This window comes from Odontesthes bonariensis, chromosome 22 (genome assembly GCF_027942865.1).
Source record: "Odontesthes bonariensis isolate fOdoBon6 chromosome 22, fOdoBon6.hap1, whole genome shotgun sequence".
In the NCBI taxonomy this organism is placed as follows: domain Eukaryota; kingdom Metazoa; phylum Chordata; class Actinopteri; order Atheriniformes; family Atherinopsidae; genus Odontesthes; species Odontesthes bonariensis.
Window position 1 is genome coordinate 9,558,944 of NC_134527.1, and position 25,067 is coordinate 9,584,010.

Genomic DNA, 25,067 nt, shown 5'->3' on the forward strand with positions numbered 1-25,067 from the left:
GTTACCCTGCATTTCAATTAAATAATACAACTTAAGCACACTGCCAAGGTGTATGTGGCCAAAACATAAATTATATCACCATTATATTTCTTAAGTTCATTCATAATTGAACTTTTTAATTGCACTGTATAGTTTCCACAGCGTGTTCAACATCACTGTCATATAGAAAAATCCAGCAATAACACACATGAAGTATCATTAGCGATAACTTTTTGTCCTTTTCCTCTCAGACACTTATCAGATGTATGAATCAGCCTTCTCAGATAAAGGGAGGGTCTCTCAGTCTCCAGAGGCAGGGCTTATCTGCTCCTACAGGGCCAGCCATTCCCAAGAGGCATCACAGTGACAGATCTACTGCCCAATCAAGACATCCCCACTGCATTAATAACCCTGCCCCCCACATATAGCTGTAATCAAATTCCTGCTAGCTTTGGAGCATGGAAAGCATGTGCGTGTGACTGCATGTGATCAATAATCCAGTCTCCAGAATGGCAGTAGAAGACGTGCTGGATATCAGACACGAGTGCAAAGGTCATTGCTTTCATATGTCTGTCTGGTTGTGTATCTTTTTTTCTTTATTTTAAACAACTTAAGGCATTTATTGATACCGCCCTGTAATCATTTTTATCCGTGACACATTCTAAAACACCACCTTGCCACACTACAATGATTTTCTCCCTCCATGTTAAGTGCACTATTAAACAGCTAGATTAAAGCACCTGCTGAGGCAAGGAGAGGAAAACAATGATGTATGAGGTTTCCATAAGCAACTCCTCGGTGCTGGTCTGGAGGCTTATTCACTTTCTTGTGTTTGCACTGATTCATCACTAAGGAAAAAGATCTTTCACTGGAGCTGAATTTCATTTGAACAAATCTCATTGGATGCTCCACCATGCTGCAAGCAGCCCCCTCTGTGTCCTTCACCTGGAGATTTAGGGTGATAAGGCAAGCATATTTTAGCTATGAAATCTTGCCTGCTGCATCTTTATTATGAAATCTGGACAGGGCCATGATGCTTTCCTGCACCGCACAACGTGACTGAGACCACATCATGCAGAGGGATTGAGGATTGTAAAATTATCATAGTGGAAAAGATAAACTAAAAACAAACAATAGTAATCATTGTTTTTTTTTCTAGACTGTAGTTAAGCAACAAAAAAAAAAAAAAAAAAAAATCAAATCTAACCTCTATTAGAAATAAAAGAAGGAGGGGTCAACAGTGTAACTATTGAACTTAACTTAGAATCAACAACAAGTCTGAAACATTTTATTGACATAAAGCAAAAGTCAATCATCCAAAGTGTGACATAACAGTCACAATGATTACTGATGTAAACTGATGAAAATAAGTGAGGAAACACAAACAGTGTTGCTGATGTCAAACCCACATCAGCTTAATTGTTGCTGATAATGATGTCATTTACCGACATCCCCACACTGATGGTCAAATTATGTCACTGTGACCTCAGGTTGTTTTGTCATCAATGTTTCTAAAAAGCAAAACCATCCAAATAAGGCCTTTGAGATGATAAAGAGAGGGCTCTTTAACATCTGCAGTGCTTTAAATGCTGCGCATGCACCCACTTTAAAACACTACAACATACACGCCGGAATATAAGAACAAGACTGAGCTTTTAGTGGCAATATTCCAAAAGATATCTAGTATTCAGCAGATCCTGCTGGCAGCCAAGGAACAGCTCACCTGATGTCCAGCCACCTGCCATCTGTCTGCTGAATATTACCATTTTGCATACTAGTCTATACAACAGGGAGAAGTATGGATGCATCCGTAAAATATAAGCACATGCAGCAAAACTCACAATTTCGCAGGCTCCAGACACAAATTGCACTGCCTTTCTGGGTGGGTGATGCTTTCTTGTTTTCAGTGCTCAGCCAAGGGAGGCAAGGAGAGTTCAATGCAAATGGCAACATGCACAGAGTGAGTTAAGAGCAGCAGAGGAACAAGCGATATCTGTCTGTCTGTGGGAATGTAGGCACACGGGGGAATATAGCTCTAATTATTCTGCAGGTGAATCAACATAAACAACACTTTTTGGACATATCTGCCCATTTATAAGGATTAAGGATCCCCTGCCAGTATACATATCAATCACTTATTTTCACAATGCTAACTGAAAATTAGATCCATCCATGTGAAGTACTATTCAGCTCCTCCTCAAGCTCAGGCCAGCAGGGCTGCAAATCAATGGCACCGCATTCAGAATATGATGATAGAGGAGGCAATCAGGAGAGGCTTAAAACACACGGAGCACTCAATTCATTTCAAGGTTCTACTGCACTGATCACAAAGACTGGGATTTCAGCATTTCAGCGACCAAAAAAAAAAAAAAGGGCATCAACTGCGCCTTGCTTGACTAAAGGGGCTGGTCGTGGGGACGCGGCCAGGCTCTGGTGCTGATGGGGGGGGCGGGGAGAAGGGCCACATTTTTTTTCGCTGGACTAAAACACATTTTGCTCGGCAATCGTGGCAACACATCTTCACAAAATCTTAGTTTGCTGTTGTCAGTGGGGGTTGTTTTAGGCTGAGGTGGATGGTATCTTGAGGGGCTCCATTTGTAGATAGCGTAAACAGGCGGCAGATGGTGGTCACTGTTGCTGGCAGGGACAGGTGTCTGTTAAATACCGATATCGGTTTCTCTCAACGATCTAAACACTATTTACAGCACATCCTCGGTCAAAAAATGGCAAAGCAATCACAGATGACTGTTTTCGGAACCATTTTGGATACATTCGACTTAATTAGACTCCAGCGCCGTGACTTGATTAAGGTCCGAACTTGCCTCAGCAACAGACAATAGCCACACAGTCCCGTTTCCAAACATTTCCTCCCCACAGCATCAGCAGGCAACACAAACACTTACCACGATGGGATGAAGCAATATTCCAGAGAAAAGGCCGATCCATTAAAGACGTAGAAAGGGGTGATAAAAAAGTAGAATCCGTGACCAGCAACCCCCACTACTACTAGTTCTACTACTCCATCGGCGCAGCAAACGCCGCCGCTCTCGGTTTGTGATGTGGATCACGCAGCGTGTGCGCCCATGAGGACTGATGCTGTGGCTTGTAGGATGGGCGGGGACAAGCGGCTCCAGCGAACCGTGTTTAATTCTGTGAAGGGACCTTGTGTCACAAGCCGGGAGGCCGTCTAGCCCCAGCCTGCCGTCTACAACACCCTCGTTTTTCTCGTAGAAACACTCTTACGTTTCTTTATCCAGGGCAGGCTGAATGGCTCTTTATCGGAGCTGCTTCATATTCATGAAGCGTCGCACGTTCACAGGTGGATGGTTGGCTGAGGAGTGGCTGCTCCTGCTGGTGATGGATTCTCGAGATCCGTAGCCTACTATTGTCTGCAGAGAAAAAAAAAGGGATTTCTGCCATAATGTGGATACTTCGAAATGTAGCCTACTGAATCACCTAATAAATCTTTTGTCAAATTAAAAGCGTATGCCCAGATCAAAACCGGTAGATGGGACAATTTCATTTATACACTAATCAATTTATTCAAAATGAGTAGTATGACAGCACAGCAAACTTCTCCAGAAGCTGCACATCTGAGTTTGGAAACATTTTGTAAATTAAAGAACTGTTGAGAAAAATAACCAGATCTTTTAGATGATCTCAAACTTTTTCCTTTGTTCAAATGTTTCTTCTTACTGCTTGTCCCTATTTAAACAAAACTAGCTTTGAGGGCCAACTTTTGACATCACAGTGTTTTGTTTCTTTATTAGGGATCACTAATATGTCTTATTTAACTGTGTAATCAACATTTATGATGCTCCCTCCACAACAATTTGACTTAGGAGAGGGCGTCCACGCAAAACCACAAGAAAACACTCGGAGAAACTTTCCAAGAGTCATCTATGTTGTTTCCCTCAGTTATTACGCAGTATGTATTTTTTCAAAGAAAACACTCAACCCTATGGAGTGGTTACTTCTAGTGCGGCATAAGCGCTGGGAGTGTACTACTGCTCCAACTGGGACAGACACATTGAAGGGAAATTACGGTGCCATCTCTGCTCAAAGAAATTACAGAAGAAACACTGGTGTGTTCAGTGATCTAGATTCAGCGCGCACGCTACATTACTCAACACGCTCGGACTCCCCCTCTTCCAATGGTGTGCCTATTGAGCCCAGCTCTCTCACTCCTCCCCTAGTTTCTCTTCTGTGGCCTTCAGTCACAGTTTATAGCTATCAAAAGAGCTTTGGTAATGTGATGGATCTCTTTTTTTTCTGTCCTGGATTTGGAGCATACTCTGGAACTAAATGGGGACAGTGGTAGCCTAGAGGAAAAAGATCAGGCATGTGATCAGAGGGTTTCTGGGAAGTAATTCCCAGATAATCAATTGGAAAATTGGCCCAATATGGGAAACATAACTCCTTTTCTGCATCTAATGTGGCTCCTCAGCTGAGTCAGTTGATTGACGACTGTGGGTGTATTGGCCAGTGTTGGTGTGTAAAGATTTGAGGTATTTGAAGTCTCCGTGTCCAAACTTTTGTTCTTGTAACGCAAAACAAAATATTCAAAATCTTTGATGAAAAGAAAAGACCATCCTTACAGGAACAACTCATTACTAAAACAGACCCAGACTGGCAGGGCCTCTTCAAATAGACCTGAGTGTAATGAGGGCAGACCAAAAATGTCAAACCAAACAGAACCAATATGGAAAGAAAATTAGCCTTGGCAGCAGTGTGGTGAGCCACCTGTTAGCAAGCAAGCAGTAAGTAGCCAAAAGTAAATCTCTATTTTAATACCAGGTATTTCAGTGTGTAATTACATTAAATACAGACACACTGTACATATTGCTAAACAAGCATTATCGACTGATTGACTGCAGCTTTTCAGCCAAACTTTGACTTTTGGCAGCTGTGAAGTTGGAGCCTGCTTTGCTAAATATCCAGGAGAGAAAAATAGATCTGCTCATTTTGCCAGCGTAGGTGATGTGAAAAGACAGTCTTCCTCTAACTTCAATATCTCCTCACTGAAATCTTTATATTCATATAACTTTCCAAGACAGTGAGCAAAAATGACACATTTTTAGCATAAGACACCACATACACTCTGTTAATGTCTCAGTCTGTTTTGAAAAAGTTCTCATCCCACAGTTTTCCCCTGTGGAATATCTGCTGTGGGAAGGAGATTCATCAAGTTGTTTGCATTTCTGAATATTTTGTTTTTTCAACTGGAGGATCAACAGGACATATCCCCTTTGCGAATAAGATGTGCGGTTGATGTATCTGCCAGTGAAGCTGTCTGTAATGCTGAAAGATCTGTGCTTAAAATAGGAATTGGTACTAAATAATATGAACGATAGGCACCATGGCAGAATGACCTCCAGAATTAAGTCAAAATACGTCAAATCTGAACCATGCATAATGTATCTTTTTATTTTGTGTGTTGGTTTGTGGTTGTGTAATGTTCCAGCGTCTCCAATTCTGCAGCCCTAAATTCTTTGGAGCATAAAAGCTCTCAAATAGTTTCTCAAATAAAGTCTGCTCCGAGGTTCACGCTGTGTATACTGACTGAGTTTACTGAGAACTTTACATTCTTTTTTAGGTTAGGTACTTTTTCAGCCTGCATAAGAGAAAAGAAAATAAAAACAATATGGTGATAGTTTCGGGGGATGAAACCAGAAATGTCTACTGTCTGTGCTTTATAGGTGCGTTTTTGTCCAAAAGTGAGAACAGGGCAGTTGATCCAGCAGTTTGCCTTCCAACACATGGTTAATGATACTCTAATCTAAAACATCTTCTTTTCCTAATCACAATCAAGTAGTTTTGGTGCTTGAACAAACCATGTAAGTAGAGGAGCAAACCTTAATCTCCTGGGAGGACAGCTTGTGTTTTTAGAGCATCCCTTTCACAACACTCAAATTCAGAAATTGTAAACTTCCATATATGTTGCTGTGTTACCCTCTTGCAGTCAGCCTATTCTGTCTTTTAAGTGTTAGGATGGGTTTAGTTTATCGGCTTTATCAGAGTGACAAAAAGCAACAGTACTCATACCTCAACAGTGTGTAAAATGATAGTGTTTTTATCTGCTCATATATGACATCTCCTTAAATTGCTCCATCTTACGTGACATATTCTGGCAGTAGCCTATTTGCAGGAGCAACTTGATTATCAGTCGTGTGTTGTAGATCCACATGCAGTCTTGCCCTGGGGACTACACACACACACACACACACACACACACACACACACACACAAATATCAGCTTTCACTGCATCGCACAGTGTGTAGCTTGTCATCTCATATACTGTGTGTTTTTATGCCTGCTTTCATGCCTGCTCGCCATCTGCCAAAGAAGCATTGCATACACTCAATAATACAGGGTAATGTTTCACCAGTGAGAAAGCGTGCTTGTAAGAAGATAGTTGGGGTGACACTAAATAGCAAAATTTTTATTCTTGTTTTTTTTTTAATAACCAAAATGTAGTCATACTCAGTGATATGCCTAAATCAATTCAGAAGTCAGTCTAAATATCTAAACTAAAGTTTAAGATCACTGACCGTCTCTATCTACTGAATGGAAAGCAGAACAGAAGCAACCAGAAGAGCAGGGTGAAAATGAGTGACATATCCATCCATCCATTATCTATACCCGCTTAATCCAATTTAAGCCTGATTTATGGTCGTCTACGGAGACGGAGACCCTCCCGGAGACGCTCTCCGTCGCTTGCGTGCGTCGGACAAAATTTCATTTCAAATTCCAAATTCCAACATTTCTATCTATCCGTCAAGGCGAAGGAGACTCGCAGAGACCGCAAGAGTTGTGATTGGTCGGCTAACAACATCATTTCCGGAATCACTTTTACGGTTTAGCTCCTTCCTCTCACAACAACAGCACCGCCATTTTTGAAAGAGTTTACTGTGTGGCCGGTCAACATTTGGTCAAAATTATTTGCATTTCAATTTCAACAAGCTCCAACTCCAACAACAGTCTTTCTCTCTCGGTCGCCATCGTTCACTGTGAGGAGTGGAACGGACCGGAAGGTAAACAATCAATCAACGACTTTCACAATAGACGTCGCGAGATTGGGTCTTTTAACGTAGCCACGCCTACTGATCGGGAGGTGAATTGCGTTGCGTATCCGACATCCCGACGGAGAACTTCGAAAGGTTTGACGGATAGCAACGGAGAAGCATACTGAGGCCTTTAGGGTTGTTGGCTGTTGGCTGTGTGTTTGTGGAGTGGATGGGTGGCTGGGGGTTAGGGTTAGGCTGGAGCCTATTCTAGCTGTCATTGGGCGAGAGGCGGGGTACACCCTGGACAGGTCGCCAGTCCATCAATGGGCCACTCAGAGACAAACGAGACACAACCATGCATGCTAACACTTCTCGGGACAATTTAGAGTCACCAATTAGCCTAACACAAAATAGTGACGTATATCTCTCAAAATGTGGATTTGAAGATAAGTGGGCACACAACACTAGCCTGGCGACGCCATCCTACGTACTTCCGCCCAAAGATTTTGGCTCCGCACATAGTCTGGCCAAATCCCCCTACCTCGGTTCGCTCAGTGTTTTGCCAATCAGCAAACAGTTGCGAGTGGTGACGCAGAACTCAAGCGCGGAGTCCATTGTAGTCCATATAATTGTAGTTCAACCGCAGCGGAAATAAACATGGCGACGGAAGAACGCTAGAAGCTATCCATGAAGTTGTCTCAACTCTGGAGATCATTACACAATTAAAACGAGAGCAAGAGGAATGCCTCGTCAATTTTGTTAGTGGCAAGGATGTCGTAGCTCTCCTTCCAACTGGCTTTGGGAAAAGTTTGATTTATCAAATGGTACCGGTATAATGAAACCGGATGTGGGAAGCGTGATTCGCGAGCTAGAGCCTCGCGAGAGTAAGCATGAACCTCGGCGCATAACCAACGTCATTTCTAAACATTATGATTGGTTAAGGGAACTCCGTTACTCCAATGAATTTAAGTTGCTGGGTAAGGTCCCGCCCTCCATGGAAACGGATTCCTCTTGGGTTTTCCCAGACTGTTTGACAGAGTCAACAGTCGGCTTTCGCCCAGGCTAACACAACACTGCTGAACAAGAGCTGTTGTTATGAGTACATCAAGGCAATTGAAGTACCAGAAATAGACTCATTTTGTACAGCAACAATATGATTAGAAGGTTTTCTATATGCACACACACATATGTATATATACATGTTGATGTATACATATACTGTATAGATGTATTGCAGAGGGCCTAATTATAAGTGGCTGACTAACCATTATCCTTCAGGGAGGCAAGTCAAAATATCGATATAATTTCTACATTATTGTAAAAATGACAGAGTTATTGTCCAAATTATGTTGATTTGATTTTCAAGTCTCACTCTTTTCACCACATTTTGTGAGACTAATGGTTGTAACACTGCAGATATCCCTCTACAGCAGTTTGCCAACTGCCACGACTCCTCTCTCCAGCACTCAGTTAGGTGTCCCAGAGGGTTACAAAAAACTAGCTGTTTCCTCCTTACACCACACTACATTTTTCCAGTAAAAGGCGGCATTTTTGCAACTATACTCATTGATGAAGCTTCAGAGAGGCGCTGAGAGTACTGGGTGAGAGTGTCTGTGTTTTACATGTGTGTCTGCCGCTCCATTATTAAAGACGCTTATTGATCGGAGGGTGTTCAGTTACTCGGCGGCTCCTAAGCGGAGGGCTGGTTCCCATGGTAACGTAACAGGCTGGCCGTTAAGCAGTGGCCTTGGCTGCAATCAAAGTTGGAGAGACACAGCTATTCACTCATGCATGCTCACAACCCAAAGACCAGACAATGAAGAGATTTTGAATACACTACTGTCTGTTTCCAAAGCAACCCAGTGATGTACATTCAGAGAGTATCACTCCCAGGTAACTATGTAGGCTAATGACTTTACACAATGTACTGTGCTATAATCACAGTCGCTTACTTTAAAGAAAATATTTCCCCAGAGAACAGTATCATTTTATAATGAGTATTTACTTACTGTTAATTACCTGCCATCATGATTTTTAATGATTTATGATTTATGACTCTACCTCATCCCTCCATTCACCTGATTTTTTTGTGCTCTCCACTCCCTGCAGTACAGTCCACAAACTCCCAGTTTCCCGCTACTCATTTTTCCACACTGTGTGTTTGTGCCTTGCTCCTTAGCTCTGTGTTTTCCTCTTGATTAGTTTGCACCTGTTTTTGAGACCTTGTTTCTCCTCTGGAATCTGCCACTGCCTCTTCGCTGTATTTATTTGCCAACCTGGTCTCATGTAACCCTTGACCTGCAAGTTGTCGGGATGGTTTAATATAAAGGAGCACCCAAAAGCAGGAAAAAGACAGATAAAACCCCAAATGGCATATTTTTTAATAGAGCAGTCAAACACAGACAATTAGTCCATAAGGCAAACAATACACTCACTAAGAAAACATGAAGATAAACAGCTGGTAAGGTTGTCACAATAGAAATATATAGGGGAGTTTATTCAAATAAGGAGAGAGTAATTACTGATAACAACTAGGTGTGGATAGCAGGAGAAAAGAAGGATGGGTAACCAACTAAACACAAAACAGGTGTGAAGCTAACAGAGGAAGCAAATGTCATGAAACTAAGCGGGACAAAACAAAAAGTTTAGAAATAAAACAGGAACAACATGCTGTTGTTATCGACGCGTGTCGCTGCAGCACAGCTTATTTACTCCGTGCTCTGTGACAGTCGGCTAACTTCACATGGAGTTTGCTACTGCTAGTTTTTGTGCAACATGGCAGGATATTTATCAGATTTTGATGACGTGGACGACGACTACGATGGACGTCCTTACCGGAGTGAATGTGCTGTGCTGCAGCGGCGCGCGCCGATGAAGTCATCCCAGTAGACGCATGTGTAGGAAGCCCCCATGAGCCCCCCGATAGCCCCGGATAACAACAACATGGCAGCTATGACAGTGTAATAGTACGAGTTCATTCCTTCATTCGTCTTAATTTATTTGTGAAATAAAGACAGATAATGCCTTATTTAGAGGCTATATTGTCTATGCCCTGTTCACTCCCGTTATATGGATATACGCAGATCTCAAGTGATCTAAATATCTTCTGAAGGACGCCGACTTTTACCAAACTGTTATTGGTGAGTAGATGAACGTATTTTTTTGGAAATAGGTTCCAGGTTTAAAAAAAAAAACTAACTTCCCTTTAAGGCTTTATTTAATACCAAAAATTGTGATTCAATTATAATAATGATTGGAAGAAGAGCTGCATAGTCAGGTCCCAACTCAAAGCATACTCTACATATTTGATTCATTTTCTTTTATGTGAAAATATTGATTGCAGCAGCTTTAATACACCAAAAAACCCAACTAACCTAAACCTGCATTGCTACCAAAATTCAGTGATAGAAACTTCATGGTTGACATACCGAAAGATAAAATAAAAAAAAATTGGTATTGTATTCATATTATTTTAACTGCTTATATTTCAGTCATTAGTAAAATTTATTTGAGCGAAAAGTTCTCACAAAGGTACAAATCTATCTTAAAAACAAATGACAATGTTTCCACACATGGCCTGTATTGAGTTGGATCCACGCTGATCTGTTGCTATAAATAACTTGGCTCAGGAGGTTGTCCTGGCAACCAACAAACTGATGCCAGGTTGGGAATGTTCTGCACCTTGAAGACCAGAAAAGTAAAGAAAAAACAAACAAAAAAAAACAGTCAATGTTAGGATGAGCATTGAAATTGGAAAGCGGTAAAGAAGGTGGGAGTTATGGAGCATGAAAGGAAGTTTATAAAATATAAAAAGAAATCCTGTAGCAGGGATAGAGGAGAAACATGTGGAGGAAGAGGAGGGAAGGGACTCATGGTGAGGGAGAGATAGAAATGGCACTACGGGCAAAGCATTAGAATGGATAGAGAAGATTGTGTGGTGATAGAATGCACCAAAAACATTGTAGAGAATGTAGAAGAAGCATCCAAAGAAAAAATATACAATACTGCATTACCAACAACTTGCTAAATGCACTTTACACCACATCATGTCAGTCACTCTTTTGTTGTTTTTTTCTTTTTTGTTTTAAATGCCTGACGAAAACAATCATCTACTCATTTGAAGATGCTTCGGCTTAGCTTGTATTTCACAAATGCTGTGGGGCCATATTTTTAGACATGGCAATAAGACAAAAGACAAACATCGATACTTTGACATTTGCATGATTCATTGATTGACATTAAAATGCACAAACTGAGATAGTCTGCATCGCTTTATTGACCATGGAGGGCAGATGCTGGTGCTGACCTAAACTCTGCCTCCAGCTCCCAGACTCATACAATGGCTGTCTGGTTTAATATGTGAGAAGAGACACTAATGCTGACATGAAGCTTTAACAGGATCACAGGAAAAAGAGGGGGGGGGGGGTGTCACAGCTGGGAGGCCAAAGCTTACAGGGGTCTAGGATGGATGTAGAAGATGGGGTGATAGGGGAGAAGGAGGTGATAAAATGAGAGGAGGGGTCAAAGAGGAGCGAGCTGCAGAAATATGGGACAGCTAAAGTGTGTTTGAGGGGAATTGGAAGAGATACAGAGAGAGATGATGGGAAAGCGCCGACTGAGGATCTTTGGTAGAGATGTGGGCTTAAGGAAGGGAGAGATGGGGGTTCAGGAAGGATTAGTGAGGCAAGACAAAAGCCCAGTGCTGCAGAGGGAGCTGGGGCTTTTCATTTGCATCAGCCATAAATCATCCTTTCTGTGTGTTTTTCTTTCTTTCTTCATTCTGCGTTTATCTGTTTGATCATTAAAGCAGTCACTCGAATATCCTTTCCATATTCTCTCTATATTTGTCTCCATGCCGTCAGTTTCTCTCGATTTTTTTCAGCTCCTTCAGAGTCAGAATATTTCTCAACGTCTCCCCTGCAACTCTCATTCTAAAGTTCCATATCTTTCCATGTACATCCTTTTGAAGAAGTAAATTGAATTTCCCAGAACAAATTTTACAAGAAGGAATTCCTTTAGAGTTTCCCAACAGAAGGCACAAACAGAAGAGTTGGAGCAAGCTGTGGAGTTTAAAGCATCTTTAAAACATACTATATTACAATTCGAAAAGGTGCTTTGAGCAGTGCGGGGAAAACAAAAAGAGTGAAGAACATTGTGCACCTCTGAAACCAGGTTTTCATGCTAATCACGCCCTAAAGAAGAATTTTTGATAAAAGATTTACAGAATTCTTTAAAACATAGATGAGGATTAGATAAACACACAAACAGGAGGGCGGTCTAATACATTTGTGATTTCATACAATAACAAGAAGGAGTCAGAACAGGCTGTGCTGTTTCAACTTTAACTAAAAAGGTGGTTGCTGCAATATATTAATATTTTAAATACCAGGCACACTGAAACAGATAATACATCTCTCATTCAATAGGGTTACTATTTATTTTATTACTTTAATCAAATTGTTTAGTTTAGTTAAGTTAAACTGCCCTCACTTGTCGGTTGTTAAAAGGTAAAGTTCTAAAAACAGTGGAAATGATTTTACTGTTGCTTCTCTAAATCACACTGATTCTGGGTCTGAGCAGAGATGATGATCACATGTCTTGAGGTGAATCATTTGAACTGAATGGGCGCAGATGTTCCCTCTGAAATGCATAAATGGGGTTATGATGTCAGCAGAGGATGGGCAGAATGGTTGCTGTAGCAACACTAATTACAGCTTCCACTTTGAGTTTTAAAGCTGCTGAGTGACACACGCAGACGCTTGCTGAAGTACTCCTTCTCTGAAGTATCAGGCACTTAAGGCTGAAAATGGAATCTTAGCCTCATATGTTTGTGCATTGTCATTTCCAAATCCTAAATCCACAGCAACCTTCTCATCTTAATAAATTCACATTCTTAATACGACCTCAAGGAAATTAATTATGATTCTAATCTCATCTGTAAACACCAAGCCTGACCCAAAAAATTATCTCTTTGAAAAGGGAAGAGCAGCAGGATGTTGTCAAAATGTTGTTTTCTTTCAGTATGCCCAAACTTGCTAAGGCACTGTCCTCATATATATGGAATTAGAAGCCTGCATACAGGAAAAACACATTGTTACTATTTTCAGGGAACCTCATACACAGGCCTCAGGGTGGTCTCACAGAAACGCTGAAGCTCTACACCGTCCTGCACCGTGCCAGAGGGTTACACAACACATCCACACACTCATATGCAGTGCATACAAACAAATGTGAATTGGCCTGCCTATTTATGTGATTAAATCACTGATCTAGGTAGAAGAGGCAGAGGGCTGAAAGCTCATGGAAGTACTATGACTCAACACACACACGCAAACACATGCGCACATGGGACAAAGAAAGGAAACCATGTTGTAATGGAGACTGCTCGTGGCTCTGAAGTGTCCTTGAGAGAAATATGAAATGTCCACATACCCAACTGCTTTATATTTTGAGGAGCTAGTTTGATTGGATTCAGCATCATATGTGTACAAGCTCAGCAAGCTTCTCACAGGGATAAGAAATAACCTCCTCAAAAAGAAGATAATTTATTGCCACTCCGGCCACAAGTGTTATTCCCACGAGGATGAAAAATGTAAGCTTACATCTACAGGAGATGAATAATAAAGCATACAATCTTCAGTATCTCCTCTCCTCCGTCAGCAGCATCAACAATCTTTTCTCTCCATCCTCTCTTCGTGTTTTGTCACTTTGCAGCCCCTCATGGGTCAGTGACCACAACAGAAGCACAAATTCTCTCTATCTCTAGCTGCAACCAATCAGTGCATTAATGCAATAAATATCCTGTGCTGTAAAATTCATGAGTCACAGAGTAGAATATAAGAATATAACACATTTCAATAGTCTCCTTAGCTTGTATTTCCATTTGCAGTGATTGAAATCCGCATGGCAAAGGTCACTGTTGCTCCATCATGCCTTTGTCATCATAAGCCAGTAAAGAGATGGAGCATATGGAACATAATGTTTGACTGCAGCAATAATTTTTTTGTTTGTTTCAGGTCATAAAAGCACATTAAGGATGCTGCACACATTATAAATGTCATCACTGAAATACTGACCTGAGTATAAGTATGGAGACACATTACTGTTCTGTTAATGCCACCAAAGTGACTCCTTCTACTGCAGTAACCCAAAAAACATCATGTTAGAAGGAGACATTTTGCCTTTTAATGCAAGACGACTTCCTGTAATTTAATTTTTCACTCAAGAATTTAAAACTTATTATGTCAAGAAAGTTCCTATGAGTTAGGCTTTGTCAGACACTAAATGCAACTCACTCACAACAGTATATCAAATAATTGAATTCAGAGCTTTCAGTCCTAATATGTTGGCAGCTGTTGGTGGTTTATTTTTTTAAATTTGTCATCAAAATCAAAAAGTTACTATTCAACTTTTCTGACCTTCTGAACTTTTCTTATAATTTTTTTAGACTAATTCTGCCGTGAACATCACATTGTGATTTTTCTGAGATTAGTAAAAGCATATATGTGGCCTTTGGGTTGAAATTAGTGTAATGGATGCAAATGGTTGTTCATACAAGCAGCAGTGACAGGATGAATGCATCCACATACAAAGAGACATATATTCTACACAACAGAGTGGGCCTGTGTATCATTATATTTTGTAAACTGTACATAAACAATAAAGGGGTCTGATTGGCACTGTTCAAAACTACCAGCTGATGATAAAGAAAACCCTCCTAAAATGCACTCTCCTGTTTATCAGTATCTATTATAGGTATAGTGGCATTAGGCCACTATAAAAGGAGAAGATAATATTAATATGAATACATTAAAATGCACAGACCCGTATTTGTAATTATTACTTGAAAAGGAAATTGATTTATAAAGAACTATGTTAGAGGGATAGTTCTCTTTTTTTAGCAGGGGTTATGTGTAGTACTTATGAGTTGTCCATAGACAGCAGTCAGAGAGTTCTCAATTTGGAGCATCAGAGAGGTTTTCTGATGGGCAAACCAAGTTAAATACTATTTAGAAGGTGGCCGTGATAAGAGATCTTTTTTGACATCTAAAACACGTCAAAGTTCAACAATTTCCCAGCGGTTCAAGCAAACACAATAATGTGGATTGTTTGACAGTGTGAGTTTTGCCTTATACCTTTACAAGTTCCCACACAATAACTTTCTTTGTTTGAAAACATATAATGAATGTCTGCAAATGTGATTCAATTTCATCCATCCATCCATCCATTTTCTATACCTGCTGAATCCGTCGGTCGGGTCGCGGGGGGGCTGGAGCCTATCCCAGCGGTCATCGGGCGAGAGGCGGGGTACACCCTGGACCGGCCTGATTCAATTAAATTCAGTTTTATTTATATAGCGCCAAATACAACAAATGTCATCCCAAGGCACTTAAAGGATAAGACCGGTTTTTTGACATTGGGCCCTTGATTTCACATTATAACATGATGTTCTACTCACCCCTGCTTGTTGTTGAACATTTGGAGCTGTTTCGAAGATATTCGCGAGGCGTCTGGCTGCTCTCTTGTGTGCCCTGGTGTGCCCTACATGCCAGAGCACATCAGCACATGTGTAAACAGATCATGTGAAACAGCAACGTACAAAGGTCTGTCCAATATGCTCTTTAACTATAAAACTGTTAAGGGTTGTCCCATTGATGTCACACCTATAACTGATAACTGCAAACGTCTGACTGGGTCAACAAAATATGTATCTATGGTTGGTTGTGTTGGTGAAAGATACACAGTTATAGTTTTGCTGAATGTAATTAAGAGCAAAGCAGGTCAAATTGTTGCTACTAGAAATACCACCAGGAAAATGCCAAAAATTAGATTAAAGACCTATGCAGACAGCCAGTTATTTTAATGAAAGTAAGGGGGAACAGTGTGACAAATACATTATCCTTCACTGTGTGAAATTATGACAGTGAGAAAAAAAGAAGTGGGAGGTGCAACCTAAATTAAGAAGAAAGAAACCAAGAAGAAAAGATAAAGGCAGGGGGATCCAGAGCCTGAAAAAGGCCTTATGTAGGCAGCCTTGCAGTAGTGTTACGAAACATAAGCGTCAAAGTTAATTTGCCGGATCCAACACAACCAACTGAGGAACACACGCGCAGAAAAGAAAGAGGAAAAAATTACTTCCAGAATACACACAATTATCAGTATCATTAAAGCAACACCTATTCTCGTACCACAGCAAACATCACTTCCCTTGAATGAGTTATTTTAAACCGAAGGCACAATAAAGTCCGTTGGGAATCCAGCACATAAACCTGATGTTTCCTGCAACATTTTGTTTAACCTTTCTTCGCAGTGGGTGTGTGTGGACTGGTTGTCCTTGTTAGAGCTATTAGCACACAAATGTATTCATGGCTTAAAGGATTCCAGCGCAGAGACTCTCCTCTTCTGTCAGGCACACAAAACCATCAATGTGAATCAGCAGAGTAATGCATGTTTCATTTCATGGAGGTGCTAGATTTGGTATAAGATGCCTCGGCTAAGGGGTTGCAGTTACTGCACTCATTTTCATGGATTTGTTTTAGAGCTCTTAGCAATAAGTTGATGCTGTGAAATGCAGCCTGTTTATCACATTATCACTCTCTGTTTCTTTGGGATGAAAAAGACAAAGGTTGGAATACAGTAAGGAGGTACTAAAATGAATTAATCCAACGGATAAAATTCATTGCTCTTAAAAACAATGGCAGCTTAATTAAGTGATGAATTCATTATTTCCCCATACTGCTTGTGCTATGCATAAAACAGAGAACAGCTCACACCGATTTCTGGTTTTGAGCAAGTTATCCATCTTTACCTTGGGTGGCACCTCTAACAAATCTACTAGGCCTACGACTGACTCAATGGCTCCAGGCTGAGTTTTAATCTGTGCACACATGATTCCCTCCTTCCTCAGGCAAGAATATTCTTTGCCTGAACAACATGATGCAACACAGTCTTATATATGCACAGTATGACAGGTAACTGTTTTGGGAAAGAAGATTTGCTTCCTCGACTTATGAACCCAGGCTTTGACAGGAACCCTTTCAGTTCAACGAGAAGATGCAGAGATGACATGGTCTGCTCAAATCTTTGGTGAACCTGATGCCTCCAGTCTGTCATACAGTTTACCACAAGAACTTTGAAATAGACCTCATTCTGGTTAGAACAAAGCAGGATAAAACCAATTAACCCTTAATCTGAATGAGATGTTGCCATTCAGTGGGGTTACATGGCACTGAAAGGATCAGATTATTGGCTAAATTACAATAAGATTGAGTTATTAAGTGCATGTAGACACCTTAATCTGACAAGAAATACTGATACAGCATTTTCTGATAACCTTAACCTGAGTAAGATCATAATCAAGGTAATTAATTAAGCTATTTGGACTATGCTGATCTTTAAACATATGCACATATTGCACTATTGTCCTACAGGACTTTTCACAGCATCTTGCACCTTGCTGTTTTACAATACAAGCTCTTGGCTCCAGATTTGCCAGGTCCGCTTATCATGAGCAACTTTGGACTTGTTTTTAACTAAATCATTACTGGTTTTGGACTTGTTTTTCTTCAACCAGGGTGCTTGTTTCTGTCATCTATAACCATTGGCTCCAGCAGAATTCAGTGCAGAACACAAAGGCTCTAGTAAAAAGATACTTTGATGAGAGGGCAAGAGAGAAATTTGAGTTGACTGCTCCATATTTTGAGGGCTATGGGCATAATCAAGGTTTTCAAAGGGAGGGAACCTAGCAGTTTTGTAAACAGATGTTATGTAAGCTTGGATCATGAATTTGATTATGCTCTGTAATGTGCAAATGGGAAAATAATGGTAATAGCCTTTACACACAATTTGGGTACATATCATAATTAGAATATTGTTTCATTTGGATTACGGAAAAACTCTACTGCCCTCCTTGCATTGCCACGATCCAATACACAGTTCATCTTCTAGCAGCAATAACATGCCAAGTACGGCACTGGTGTCCAAGATTCCCAGAGATTTGGCTTTCACCAGTCCATGATGTTTGTTCTGTTGTTGTACTTTCAGAACAGGAGGAGAGTGTCAGGGGCCATATATCAACAGTAACCAGCTGGGAAGCATTCAGTTTGTATGTGGGTGCAGGGAAAAGTATTATGGACCTGGTGGTGCACAATGAGACTTTAAAGTCAGAAAAAGCTGGTTTGAATTTTAACTCACGTCTATACTTTTATACTTAGACATTATTAACATCAACCTTGATCAATACTACACTTACCCTAAACTGAATTAAAACCGAGTCATATCCCCCAAAAAGCTCTTTGAGTGAGAAAGGGCCAAAACATTACTTTCCAGAAATCTGCTTGACCTGCTTGAACATACAAACAATGTAACCAGTTAAAGTATTCCAAGCTCTCCCTGTCTTTGTTAATCATTTTGGGTCTAGCTCTTTTCCTACAGCACTGTTGTAGTTTTGTCCTGATATTGCACATACTCGCACACCCAAGTTCACACATTCCCAAAGGAATTATAAGCCATTAATCGTGATATTGAATGTTAGGCTACAGGGTTGCCCATTTCTCAAAACCACGTCTCTTATTCTGCAACCACCAAAATAATGCTGCTTCCACAGTGAACCCTTCTACATGCATGCTTTCGATTTTTGAGAGCACGAGATTTTACGCCTGCTTTGTCTTCATGTGAATGCATTGTGTGCATGTTCAGGCATGCAGTGGTCGGCTGCTTTCCATTTTAATGGCAATTCCGACAGAGCTTTTCCCATCTCCCAGTCGTCATAGCAACCAAACGGGTAAGCGGCCACGTTTGTCTCGGGGGCCTTGGCCTTCTTTTACGTGTCTCAGCTGCGCACAAACGTGCACACTTACACACACACACATATATGCACGCACATGAGAGCACACATATATACCCAAACAAACCTGTAGAAATCACTATAATGAGTACAGTGAGCCCACAAAATAAACATTTACTCAGTACACACACACACACACACACACACACACACACACACACACACACACACACATTAGAGTATTAAATGCACAGTACCATCTCTCCACCCTCTGAGCACTGCGATCTCTTCACAATTATTCCTCTCCTTCAAAACCAGTGCCTGGGGTTTCCCAGTTAAATACCAAGAGGACTTTCCCAACTCTTCCTTTTTACACAAATCTCTATGACATCTCATGCATATGTGCACCATCAACCCGATACTGTGCGTGAAGACAACTGTCAAATTACTGGACAAGAATGAAAAATGTACTTTCTGCTCAGCTGTATTTTAGTCAAACTGCTTATGGATGAAAGACTGTGAAAAGCAGATAGACAAATCACCCTTATATGCAGTATTTATGCACTCTCAGTGCATCCTGGGCATGATTGTTAAGGAAAAAATTGGCTTTCTGTGATTTCATTTATTTGTCTTGAAAAATACACACACATATGTTCTGCACAGTTTATTTATGTGTTTTGTACCTCTGAAATATCACAAAGTTACATGTACAGGCTAAAAGAACAAAAACAGGGCACCTTGTATATCATTGAAAGTCCCTTAGCAAGTTGCACTGTGCCCTTGTGCACTGGCAGCAAAACAGCCCAAGGGCCTGATAGTACCACCTCCATGCTTAATAGCTGACAGAATATTCTTGGGGTTGGATACCTCACCCTTGCTCCTCCAAACAGGCGTCTACCCATTGTAGCAAGATAAATCAATCTGGAGGCACATTTGAAACACAACTAGCATCTTCGGATCCATGGAGACATACCAAGGACACTTAAAGCCTGGCTTTAGTATTTTCAGCATCTTTTTAAAAATGATTTTTTTTTTTTAAATTTTAACATTGTCTTCAGAAAGGCTTTATCTCTGTCCATGTGGTCAGCTGCAAACTTTAGATGAGCCTTTTTTTTTTCAGGACAGCATGCTCATAGTCTATGTAGTGCAGTGACACACAAAATAAAATAAAAACTAAATGCAGAAAAATATTGAGTCATAAAAAAATACAGTAGTTTTCCATAGTCAGAAAACAGTTACATAAGATCTTGTGTATGTTTGGGGGCTTTTTAATGTCCAATTAAATATGTTTACACACATGATAACAATCAAATTATATAAGTTTTGTCATATATGGCATTATGAATTTATATCATTAAATAAACACAGTAACTTGTTGGAATAGGGACCTAAAACAGAACATCGTCATATAATTATATCCCACTTTATTTATACATGCCATTGATACGACAAGTAAGCCCTACTTTCACAGAAGTAAAGAAGTAGTTTTTAAAGACATAAACAGCAGCTCTCACTCGCAAACTGCATCAACATTATCATCACATGGATTATTCAGTGTGGTGGGGACGCTGGATCTTAGTCCAGCAGCCATCAGGTGAGAGGCAGCTGGCAGAGGGTAGGGTACAGCTTAGACAGGTTGCCACTCCATCACAAAAACATTAACTCCCAGAGAATGTGCAAACCTCCTAAAGAACATACACACCCCACACAGAAAGGGCCCAGCCAAGATTTGAACCAGAAACCTTCTTGCTGTAAGGCAACAGAGCTAACTACCACACCACCATCCAGTTGTTCTCTGAATGTAAGTCTGATGATCTTTAAACCTGCAGTTATTCAGCTCAGAGAGACATCCCTAACCTGTGATACATGTTCCTCTTTCTTAGCTCTAAACTGAGCCTGTTGGACTTTCACATCGCACTGTGAGGAAAAAACACTGTTTAATCCCTCGAGTGCTGTCCAGTAAACCTTTTCCAAGAGAAGCCACCAGTTATAAAGCTACCAGATATTAATTGAGCTGCCATTACTTAGGTCTATTAAACCTTGTTGCTTGGTTAGTTTTTTGCTTTCTTTGGCTAAAATGGTCTAAAATGGTCAAATCTGGTGGAGAAGGTCAGAAACAGGGAAAAGGAAAGGATGAGATGATGGACATAACACTTCAAAGTACAGCAGTGTGTTTATTTTATAAAGTCATGTTGCATGGGTTTTAATCTTGGAATTTATGAAGAAAGTGTTTAATTTTTTACTTGCGGTGGGCAGATAGTATAAGCATTTATTTAAAAGGAAAAAGGACTGAGATAAGATTTCTGGCTGTAGCTCAGGAGGAGGACTTGCCATCTACCAATCAGAAGGTGGCCGGTTCAATCTCTAGCTTCCTTGGACCACAGGACAAAGTGTCCTTGGGCAAGACACTGAACTCCATGTAGCCTCTGACAGGTCCAATTGTGTGTGAATGTGTGTGGTAGAGAAAATGCACTGTGTAGCATGTAAGACTAAATAGACAGAGAAGTGCTTTATGAGTGTGTGTGTGTGTGTGTGTGTGTGTGTGTGTGTGTGTGTGTGTGTGTGTGTGTGTGTGTGTGTGTGTGTGAATGTGATTTGTAGTGTAGAAGCACTTTGAGTGGTTAACCAGACCGGAAAAGCGTTGTGTAAACACATTATATTTACCATTAAAACAAATGTCTGCCACCTTCATGTCACATTTTATTTGCCTCCTGGCTGTTAATCACCTTTAGCTTTCTGTATGTTACATTTTGATGGCAATAGCAGCTGCATCCATTGTTTGTATACCTGTAGTTGCACTGCAAAGAGCACACAGCACTGAGAGAACGGAGCTCTTCTTTTGAATATTTAATTTCTTTTAATAACTTCCCCAACAAGAAGGATGTCGGCATCCTTCATCTTTTTTTTTCCAAAACCCTGGCCAGGATGTTTATGAATTGTTCATCACCTCTGTAACGTATTTCCTCAGTTGAAGTGGGTCACAGACTTGTATCCTTTGTTGGTTGTATCAAAGTTTAATTCCAGCTTTAGTTCAGGTCAAAATCATACAGTGGCTTTCACTAAAATTAATTACTCTTTCTCTTTTCTTAATGCACATTAAACAGCTCTGCAATGTATTGGATACAACACAGTGCCGTTACATTTAGAGCCACGTTTATCTTGGGATTTGTTGTGGTGACCCTGCAGCATGTTCTTACCTGCATTAGTTCACAGTCATTGTTTTATGTGCTTTAGAGCAATATAATGTCTCACTACAGGAACCTCTAATTAATAAAATAATCAATCTGTTCTGTTTATTATTTACATGTAAATTTCTCTATATGAATTTATTTGCATAAATATTTGGAAATTAATAGTTTGAAGTTATGAATATATTTATTTTTTGCTTTAAAGTTAAAGCACATAGAAATATTTTGACTTATTCAAGGTCCCTTTGTCTTTTATTCAAAGACATGCGCTCGCATTATGTGTGGTGGTGCGATATGCAGTTTGGAGCTCTGAAGTGGGTCAGAGTAAATCCCAGTGTTGGTTTGTGTGGTATAGCTGCCTTATCTAAGCTGAAACACTCTCCAGCAACCAAAACCCACTGGAGCACAAAGCAGAGTCTACTCGTCTCTATTAATTTCTTTCCGAGAATGCTTGGGGGTCTGTCTGTATGAGCAGGAATTTGACCTGGTGGCATTGCTGTGAAATGCGCCTGGCTTACAAACTTGCAAGTCTGACACAACTTTAAATGGGGTTAAAAGTAAATTGCCGAAAAAAAAAATCTCTTTTAAATCTGAACTCTCAGTTTACTGCCTCCCTCACTCGTATCAACTCTTGTTTACTGAATCATTGGAGTCACATCAGTGGCAGAAGTGGTGCTCAAATCATGTACTTGGATAAAAATACCATTATAGTTATACAAAACTATTATTCTATGAGAAAAAGTCCTACATACCAAAATGTGTATACAGTACATACACGCACTTTTCAGATTGTTTTATGTCATCAGACTAAATTTTATTCAGTCTATTTAATTGCCTCTAAGAAATGGTGACACGGAAATTCTCAAGAAAAGTACAAGTACCTCAAAGTACATGTAAGTACAATGTAAGTACAGTATATGTAAATATTTGATTATTTTCAATCACTGCACACACTTGCAAGTTCTCTGAAAGACTTTTTGAATTGGGAGGCACCGGTGGCAAAATACCACTTTAAAGTCTGTGAAGCAGGGACCTCTACTGGATGTCTATTACCAGTGCAAGTTCAATCACAGTCACCAGATTGTTCAATTCTCCCCAATATATTAACCAAAGGAATTGCAAATAATGTCAGTATACTTCAATTATTTTATTCTGCATTATTTTACACACAGGATACATTCATGTGGCAGTATTTTTATACTGTCCTCTGAATCTGCACAATCCAGCATTCATACTTTAAACTGAGCATGGCATTGTGACTGATCATTATTCCAGTTAAGATGCTGATCATTCATGATCAGTGATATCAATTTACCTTATTTTCCACAGCTGCAACACAATTGTATTGATAGAGGAATAATACAAATCAGACAGGACAATTGTAAATATATCATATAGATATTATCTGTAAGCCTTCATGGGACATAACCTATGCAGTAGATTATTTTTTCTTTAAAAAAAAGAATTAAAGAAATATTGATGTACCATCCCTCTATTTGGACCTTACTGGAAATCATCTGTCACTTCTCTGTTCACCCCTCTGTTCATTGAGCTCCACTGGCTACCCTTAGCTGCCTGCATCAAATTCAAGACACTGATGTTAGCCTACAAAGTCCTTAATGGAACGGCTCCCATCTACTCGAATGCTCTTTCAATTAAATTCAATTCAAATTTTATTTATATAGCACATTAAAACAACCTCAGCTGACCAAAGTGCTTCACAATAGCAACTGCATCACATATTAAGAGAGTCGTCAATAAAATAGCAATAAGAATAACTTCATCACTAATAAAAATAAAATTTGAGATAAAATTAGCAATAAAATAACAATAACAGTAACATTAAAAGTAGCAAGCCAAGGTAAACTCCATTTAAACTCTTAAAGGCTTATGTCACAACTCGGTCACTCTGGTCGTCAAAGGACTGTCGTCTAGCGGTGCCAACACCACACTTAAGACAATCCAGACTCTTTTCATGTGTCGTTCCACGGTGGTGGAATGACCTGCCGAGCGCTACCAGAACAGGGGCGTCCCTGAATATCTTCAAGAAACTCTTGAAGACCCAGCTCTTCAGAGAGCATCTCCTATCCAAGCACTTACCCTGTACTTCCCAACCCCCTCTACTGCACTTTCTCTTTCTGTACTTCCCTCTATGTCTGCACTCTATCTCTACAGTGTCCCAGTGACTGACCAGTGGCTTCCTTCTATGCGGTTGTTAGCTTTGACGTTAGCTGTAATATTATATCCTCATTTGTAAGTCGCTTTGGATAAAAGCATCTGCTAAATGCATAAACATTTTCATATCCACAAGGTGGCAAAATATTCCTGAATTTGAAAAGTTACTACAGCCACTATTGTCACGCTAGGTTACACATGCAGTTTAAGTACATACAGTTTCCAAGATATAGTGTGTATCTGTACCTCTGATTATACTAAATTCTGATGTCCCCACATGCAGTGTCCAGAAAGTTGATGTCAGTCAAAACATCAACCCATTTTTTTGTATCACGCTCCTCGACCCTTCCTGTCAGGAATATGTTTCGGGTCCTCTCAGTGCCAGACGGTTCTGAGACGTCTCAATTTGTGCTCCCCATAAAGCTCTCCACTGCCAAAAATGTGTCAAAGCACAGCAAGCCAAATGTTTTCATCATCCCATGTTCAAACACACCCACTGACAGAAAGTAAGTCGCAAGTTATACTGAAGCAACACCAAATACCTATGAAACCTCTCTTGTACCTCTTTAAGTAAACCGACATGTCATTTTAGCTCTCAAAAATTTCAGTCCAGTAAAAGATGTACCGCAGCACACAGTCTACTCTACTGGCAGTGATAATTATTCATTTTTGCTTTTGGATTTTTAACTCTTTTCAATATCTCTCCCATTGACACCTTAAATTCATGTGTAGAAAAACAGGGTTTCTGTGATACTCAAATCCCAAAACATCTTTGTTAAAATGTTTTCCAAAGCCAAAGACAAAGAGTCTGATCGATTAGCCATAATAATAATAACTATATCAAAAAGGAGGCAAATACAAATCTATCTGTTGTTTCCTGTTCTAAATTTGCAGCAGCAGTTGTGTGGGGAAAATCCACAATATTTTTGATA

General features: G+C 40.1%; 1 protein-coding gene across 4 annotated transcripts in view; it reads right to left on the reverse strand.

Moving 5' to 3' along the window:
- The window catches only part of plppr1 (phospholipid phosphatase related 1), a 67,129-nt gene that overhangs the window by 37,307 nt on the left and 4,755 nt on the right, over nucleotides 1-25,067 (reverse strand). Inside the window, exons 2-3 of one of the 4 annotated variants that reach the window (XM_075456624.1) lie at nucleotides 15,446-15,528; nucleotides 15,225-15,311 (exon numbers count right to left, since the gene is read on the reverse strand). The gene's annotated coding sequence lies outside the window, so the exon portion shown is untranslated. Of the gene's footprint in view, nucleotides 1-1,820; nucleotides 1,920-2,882; nucleotides 3,193-15,224; nucleotides 15,312-15,445; nucleotides 15,529-25,067 lie in introns of those variants that run through there. The other 3 variants (XM_075456623.1, XM_075456625.1, XM_075456626.1) reach the window with 3 other exon arrangements.